The 8,033-nt window shown below is 37.8% G+C and overlaps 1 protein-coding gene across 4 annotated transcripts in view; it reads right to left on the bottom strand.

Moving 5' to 3' along the window:
• Positions 1-7,821, bottom strand: part of PLSCR4 (phospholipid scramblase 4) — a 41,473-nt gene extending 33,652 nt beyond the window's left edge. For 2 of the 4 annotated variants that reach the window (XM_072727077.1, XM_072727076.1), the window contains exon 1: positions 7,757-7,821. The gene's annotated coding sequence lies outside the window, so the exon portion shown is untranslated. Of the gene's footprint in view, positions 1-6,693; positions 7,150-7,756 lie in introns of those variants that run through there. The other 2 variants (XM_072727078.1, XM_072727079.1) reach the window with 2 other exon arrangements.
• Between the last annotated feature and the right edge of the window lie 212 nt (positions 7,822-8,033).

The following is an 8,033-nucleotide window of genomic DNA, read 5'->3' on the forward strand; positions in this document are numbered from 1 at the left end:
ACATACCATACAAAATAAGTCAAAATGGACCATAAACCTAAATGTAAAAGGTAAAACTAAGAAATTTTAAAAGAAAAATGGGAATAAATCATCATCACTTTGGGTTTGGAAATAGTTTCACAAATGACACCAACAGCTTAACAACAGAAAAGAAATAAATTAGACTTTATCATGTTTTATTAAGTTTGTGGTTCAAAAATACCATTGAGAAAATGAAAAAAAAAAAAGTCCACAGAATGAGAGAAAATATTTATGTATCATATACCTGGTAAGGGACTTCTTTCTGGAACACAGAGAGAACACTCAGAATTCAGTAATAAAGACAACCTAACTGAAAAATAGCCAAAAGAATTTGGATACTTTTCTAAGGAAGATATATGAATGCCAATGAGGACATAAAACGATTCTCAACATCATCAGTCATCAAAGGTATGCAGATCAAAACTACAATGAACTCTTCACATCTACTAAGATAGCTATAATCAAAAAGGCAGATGATAAAAAGTGTTAGCAAATATGAGGAGATACTGGAAACCCTCATTCACTGCTTATGGAAATGTAAAATGGTGCAGCTGTTCTAGAAAACAGTGTGAAAGATTAAACATAAACACATGACCCGGCAATTCTATCTGTAGGTACATACTCAAGAGAAAGAAAAACATTTTCACAAAAACATGTACATAGCACCATTATTCAAAATAGCCAAGAAAGAAACAACTCATATGTCTACCAACAGATGAATAAACTCTGAAAACTGATATATCCCTATAATGGGATATTGTTCAGTCATAAATGGTAATAAAGTATAATACATAGTATAACTTGAATAAACCTTGAAAACATTAACTGAGTGAAAGAAGTCAGTCACAAGAGACCACATACTGTATGATTCCTTTTATAGCAACTATCCAAAATACACAGCCTAGAAAGATACAGTATTTTTTTAGAATGTTTCAAAAGTAAATAAATATTTTTAGATTATGATATTAAAGTTTTTTAAAAAAACTTTTGCTAAAATGCTATTCAATTTCTACATAGAAATTTTTAAAAGATTAATAGGATATGCAACTTTCCTATAAAAATTTTCCAGAAATTAACTCACCATTTGATGTTAACATTTAGAAAATAAATGTAGACATTTCTTTGCCTTAATTCAATATTAAGAATATTTAAGAAAGTCAAATTTGCTGAATATGTTATTTTTTTGTATATTTTTTATTGGAGTTCGATTTTTTTGTAATTTTTTTTATTGGAGTTCGATTTGCCAACATATAGCATAACACCCAGTGCTCATCCCGTCAAGTGCCCCCCACTGCTGAATACGTTATTAAATACTATGGTCCATTTTGTTCTTGTGACTGTAAAAATTCCAAAATTTTCGTCACACTGAAATTGAAAAAAACTATGCAAATATTTCATAAAGAGAGCTTCTTGAACACACATAGACAAGTATGTTAGGCCTAAAGACATGAAAGTCTGAACAAATCAATTTCAAAATTCTTTCCTACAAAAATTCTATACCTCAGCAAATACAGTAATTCTCAAGGAAGGAGCAGGTGTATAAAAGAAATTTGTAACTCTTCCAAATATGTCACAGAACATATGAGACCAGGTGATGCTGACACTGCAGATTTAGGATCACACTTTGAGAAACGCAAATCTAGGGCACTTCTTTCTCTAAGTGTATGAGGTTTGAAACCATTTCCCAGGTGATTCTGATATACCTCTCAACACACACACACACACACACACCATCCACAATTACAGATCTACAACACCCTTTTCCAAGTAAAAATCCATCTTTGAAAGGAATCATATCTTAATAAACTCAATTAAATCTTCAATTCACTAATGCAATATTTATCCAAAATTTTCCTCAAACCTCATCTGTAAACCCAAAAAAATTTCTTCTGAAGTTCAAAAGAAATCCAAAATATGCTGCAAAAGTTTTAAGTGATACATTCTCATTCTCGTAGAAGGAATATAATCGAATAGATTTTATAACCTGAATTGAAAAAAAAATAAAATTGAACAATATATTCTCTATAGTGTGTCTGTAACTAGTTAGATCTCAAGTTCACCAAAGATGAAATGTTTTATACACACTTCCAAGTACAATTCTCTATAGACTTTAAGCCAAAATCTTGGCTCCTGGAAGTATATGTAATCGTGTTGATTAGTTTTATGGGTTTCTTGATTATGAGGAAACTGGATAGAGAGTGGACCCAATATGAATGGATTTGAAGTTCAATGACTGTGAAGAATTCAGTCATTTCCTGTTCCACACCTTGGCAACTTAATAGGTTGCTGGCACATAGCAAGAATTAAGAAACTGTCCTATTCAAAAAGCAATTACAGAGGCTTGCACTAACAAGATAAACCTAGGCTTGTTACTTTGTGATGAAATAAGTAGTAGAAATGTCCCAAAGATGCACAGAGTCTCTCATTAAGACTATTTGTAGAACATCTATTTATTTAATTATATCTTTACATGAAATCGGCCCTGCGAAAAACTTCATAGAAACTGTGATTTTCACTAGGAACAAATAAACACATTGGCAAAATCTAACCAATTTATGTTTTCATAACATATAAACATATTTATCTTCGTCACACCATGATTCCTTCTAAACCATTCCTTCTTTTTACCAGAGAAGAATCTTAGAGGTTGGTGATTTAGCTTTCTTTTCAAATGAATGAATGAGATTAAATGGAAGCAAAGTGATAGCCACAGTTCATAAATAGCTTTTATTAAACATATTAAATTAAATTGTTTAAAAGGAGTATTAGGCCTTTCCATTCTGGCTTTAAAGGGGGAAATATTGGGGTGCCTGGGTCGCTCAGTGGTTGAGCATCTGGCTTTGGTTCAGGTTGCGATGTTGGGGTCCTGGGATCGAGTCCGGCATTAGGCTCCCTGCATGGAGCCTGCTTCTCCCTCTGCCTGTGTCTCTGCCTCTCTCTGTGTGTCTCTTATGAATAAGTAAATAAAATCTTTAAAAAAGTGTGTGTGGGGGGAGTATTTTTGTTACTTGGAGTACAAAAAATATCAGAAGAGTATTATTATCACAGTATTTATACCATACATTTAAGGAACCATTATCATGACAATTATGATACCTGGGAGATTACAGGAAAATGCCTTATTTCATCATTTTCTGGCTAGTCTTCTAGTATCAAAAACTACAACAGATCAGGCTGGCATACGGACCTACAATTAAATCATTTCAATAAGAAACCTTACATTTATAAGAATGTATTTTAAAATAGGCATTATCTGCAAACAAACAGTAGAATTAGTCAAGCAGCCAATGAGTACATATATCCATACCCATGAAAAGTAAAAGTCCCTCCTATCTAGATCCTCATTTCCCATTTCAAAAGGCAATCGTAGGTAGAATTTTTATCTTCTAAGAGATTTTCTAATTATATACTAATACATATGCCTTTTAATACAAACGACAATCTTCTATGAACCTTTCTGTATTTTGTTTCTTCATTTGCTAAAATGTATGGATGTTGACTACAATTCATATAATCTTCCTCTTTTGAACGGCTGTAACCAGTTTCTTTAACTGGCCTATTTTTTTAAAGCTTTTATTTAAATTCCAGTTAGTTAACATCCACTATCACATTAGTTTCAGGTATACAATATATTGATTGAACGCTTCCATACAACACCCTGTGCTCATCACAAATGCACTCCTTAATCCCCATCACCTTTCTCATCCCCCCATTCAACTGTCAGTTTTAATTGGCCTATTAATGATGAAAATTTAAACTGTTTCCTAATACATGCAATTAAAAACATACCAAAATACTTATATATACTTAAACATATTTTGTGTACCTCTGTATTAAATTACTGGGGGGAGAATTGCTGTTTCAAGCTTTTGTGCATTTGTATTCTGACATAATTATCAAACTACTCCAAAGAATTTGAATAGATTCATGTGAGACAAAAATGTCTTAGATTACTAATATGTTTATCAACATTTTTGTAACTAACAATCTGAAAGGTACATTTTTATGCTCCATATCTAATTAGGAAGTTGAGTTTTTATTATGTTTAAAATAATTTGTTGGGGCACCTGGGTAGCTCAGTCCATTAAGCGGCTGCCTTCCACTCAAGTCAGGGTGCCTGGGATTGAGCCCCCAGGTGGGCTCTCTGCCCATCTGCTTGCTCATCAGGGAATCTACTTCTCCCTCTTCCTCTGCTCCGCCCCCCTCCTCCCCCCAAACGGGGCTGACATTTGCATCTCCATTTCTGTGAACTATCATTTGTCCATTTTTCTGTTTGTCTATTTTTTGAGATTTTCTGTTATTTATACAAATACTATTAGAATTTAAGAATTTCCCCCCAAATTTGCCATTTATTTTTTCTGCATTTTTGCCATACATTCTTTTTTGCTTTTGTAGTCTAATTGTATTTTTCTTTTTTAAGCATCGCTCTCTCATTCTGAAGTACTGTAAAGGTTAATTTTAATTTAAGTACAATGCTGCTGAAATACATAAAGAGCATGAACATTCCTGCATTTTTTTTGTTTATAAAAGTGTTAACAGGCTGTGAAATCCCTCAGGCAAAAGTTCAGTTGTGTGCCTCTAAGAAACATCCTAGCACTAATATTAAGAAAGCAAGTAAAGGAAGGGATTTTCAAAGGAAGAAGTTGAAAGAGGACATTCAAAACCAAAGTAAATGAAGAGAACAACCTGGAAAGCTGTATGAAAGAAAATGTCTTTCTACATTAAATGATAACTAATATGCCCAGAAAGAAGTTATTCTATATAAATTACTAGTTACACTTTCAAGTTCTTTATTATTTTTCCTATTATAAAAACATAACTTTTTCCTCATACAACTAAGAGAACATGAACACACATAATTCAGTCTATGTTCAAAACTATTTACAAAAATGTTACTGTATACATATTATATATATATATGTATATATATATATATATATATATATATATATATATATATATATATACTGTGTTTCAACTTGTTTTTTTGTGTTCTTATACTTTGGACACATTTCCACTTTACAAAATCTAGAGCTATCAAATGTTTTAAACTTTACATTATCCCCCCCCTTTGGATGTACCATAAATTATGTAACCAAATCCCAATCAATGGTTATGAAACCATTTCCAAGTTTTCTGTATTACAAACAGTACTACTGTGAATATCTTCGACACAGATTTTTATTTGCACGCTTAGGAGAATGACAAATTCCAGTAAGTGAATGAAATTCGAAAAATGTAATAGCTTGGTATCACCATAAAAAAGTTTTACCAATACATTTTTACAAAGAGTTTGTTATACTGTATTTCTCTCATCACATTATCAACAATACTGAGTATTATCCGACTTTCAAAATTAGTAAAACATGCAAAAACTCTTACTTTAATTGCATTTTTCAGATAATTAGCCTGGCTGAGTCTTCTGCTTCTCATTTGCATTTCTCTTGCTTTGAATGGACTCTTTGTATCCTCAAATTGGATTGCTGATTTTAAAAGTCATTAATAAGAGTTCTAGGCATATTACTATAATTAGCTCTTTTCCTGTTAACCATTCCTCTCTTTGTATGTTTTCTGCATACAAATGTTAGTAGGAGTCCGGTGCTTAAATAGGCTGTAGTTTTTTGTATCAATTTCAAAAACACTTTACCCACAGGCCATGCTCACAAACTCTTCCAGGTTTTCTTCTTTACTTTTAGGTTTCTTACATTTAGATTTAAATTAATAAGTCATCTAGATCACATTCATGTGCTAAGAGTGAGAGAGAGTTCCAGTTTTATTATTAGTTTTCCAAAATAAATACCTGATTATTTAAGCATGATCAATTACATGTCATTTCTTCCCCACTACCTGATTTAAAATGCACGTTTACAAAAAAGGCAGCATTCCTTTTATTCTAAAATCTGTCTCCTTAATTTCATTGATTTGCCTGGTCTATTCCGTATTCCACTGTCTTTTAATCACTATAGCTTGATATGCCTATTTATTATGTAGTAAAATATATATACTGTCTTTCTACATAAACTAAACAAACAGCTGACTTAGATACAAAAAAATTCAGTTAGAAAGCTATTTAATATATATATTCTCTTAGAGAAATTATACCTTTAGGAAAATGTTATGTATTTTATTGCATTTTTACCTGTACATTCAATGTATTCTCACATCTGAAAGAGGTTAACTTTTTAATAGGTTTTTCAGTTACATGTTATTCCATGCTAACTTGAATGGTTTATTATGTTCCTTTTTTTTTTTATGTATGGAACATCCATTGATATATCTATTAGTTATGGTTGGATGCAATTGGACACTATTAAATTTTTTTTCTGATATTTCCAGTTGTTTCCTATAGACATTCAAAACACACAATCACATCATATGTAAAAAAAATAATAATAATTTTGTGTCTTTTTCCTAATCAGAAAGTTAATGTGCTCTCTTGCCTAAGGTCACTGGCCCATGGAATTCACAACAACTTCACTGAGTGTCTTGATGAGCTTCCTTGGCTTTCCCAAGTCTAATGGAAACCAGGCTGGTCTTTCAAGATTAACCAAGACAAGTGAGTAAAATATTAAATCTAAGTAGTTGGGAAATCAACGTTAATGCCTAATATCTTCATCTGTACTTTTTTTGGTAGCTATATTTCAAACATGCAATAAAAAGTTAAAAACTCACCTGAATTGGGACGCCTGGGTGGCTCAGTGGTTGAGCGTCTGCCTTCAGCTCAGGGCGTGATCCTGGAGACCCAGGATCGAGTCCGACGTCGGGCTCCCTGCGTGGGGCCTGCTTCTTTCTATGCCTGGGTCTCTGCCTCTCTCTCTCTCTCTCTCTCTCTCTCTCTCTATTTCTCTGTGTCTCTCATGTATAAATAAACAAAATCTTAGAAAAAAAAAAAACCACAACTCACCTGAATTGTATATCCTAGGATAAAAAGACAAGAAAATAAATGAAAGAAAAATTTGTCTTGACACATAAACGTTTTATTTTTTATTTTTTTGAAGATTTTATTTATTTATTCGAGAGAGAGAGAGAGAGAGAAGCAGAGGCAGAGGCAGGGGGAGAAGCAGGCTCCAAGCAGGGAGCCCGACGCGGGACTCGATCCCGGGACCCCAGGATCACGCCCTGGGCTGAAGGCGGCGCTAAAGCACTGAGCCACCCAGGGATCCCCAAACGTTTTACATTTTAAACTTTTACGTGTCTAGATATTCATGAGAGACCGAGGGAGGGAGAGAGAGAGAGAGAGAGAGGCAGAGACCCAGGCAGAGGCGGAGGCAGAGGCAGGCTCCACGCCGGAGCCCGCGCGGGCCTCGATCCCGGGTCTCCAGGGTCACTCCCCCGGTCCCCGCTTCCTATGCAGAGGAAAGTCTCCTCCTTCCCCGCCCGCCGCCGCCAGGAGCGCTGAGAAGTCGGCGCAAACCTTCTCCCCGCGGATCCCGAGCCGACGGCGAGCGCGGCGCCCGCGGAGGCCTGCGAGGCCGGGGCGGGGGGGAGGGCCGGGAGCTAGGACCGGGGCTGCGCGACCGAGACCCGCGCGGCGACAGCGGCCCAAGGCGCCCGGAGGCCCCAGGAGGCGCCCGGAGGCCCCGGGGCGGGAGCGGCCGCCGTCCCAGAGCGCCCCCTCCGGCCCGGCCCCCCGCGTCCCCGCAGCCCCGCCTCGCGCCCCGAGGCCCCGCAGCTCCGACGGCGCCGCGCGCACTCCCAGCCCGGCCGCCGCCGCCCCCGCGCCGGCCCCGCTCACCGCCGCCCGCCGTCCGCCGCTCGCCCGCGACGCCCCGCCCGGGGTCCCAGTCCCCGCGGCGCGGCGAGAGGGGGCGTGGCAGGGGGCGTGGCAGGGCGGGCGGAGGCGGGCCTCCCGCAGGCACGGCCAATCCGCGCCCGGAGGGGCGGGGCATCGCGGGCCCGGGGGCGTGTCCTGGGCCTCGGGCCCCGCCCCCCGCGCCTGGCGCTCGGCGGTCCCGGGGGGCGCGGGGCTGCGGGCCTGGGCGGCGGGGGCCGGGGTGCGGGGCCGAGGTGCC

Source organism: Vulpes vulpes, chromosome 11 (assembly GCF_048418805.1).
Source record: "Vulpes vulpes isolate BD-2025 chromosome 11, VulVul3, whole genome shotgun sequence".
Taxonomy (NCBI): Eukaryota; Metazoa; Chordata; class Mammalia; order Carnivora; family Canidae; genus Vulpes; species Vulpes vulpes.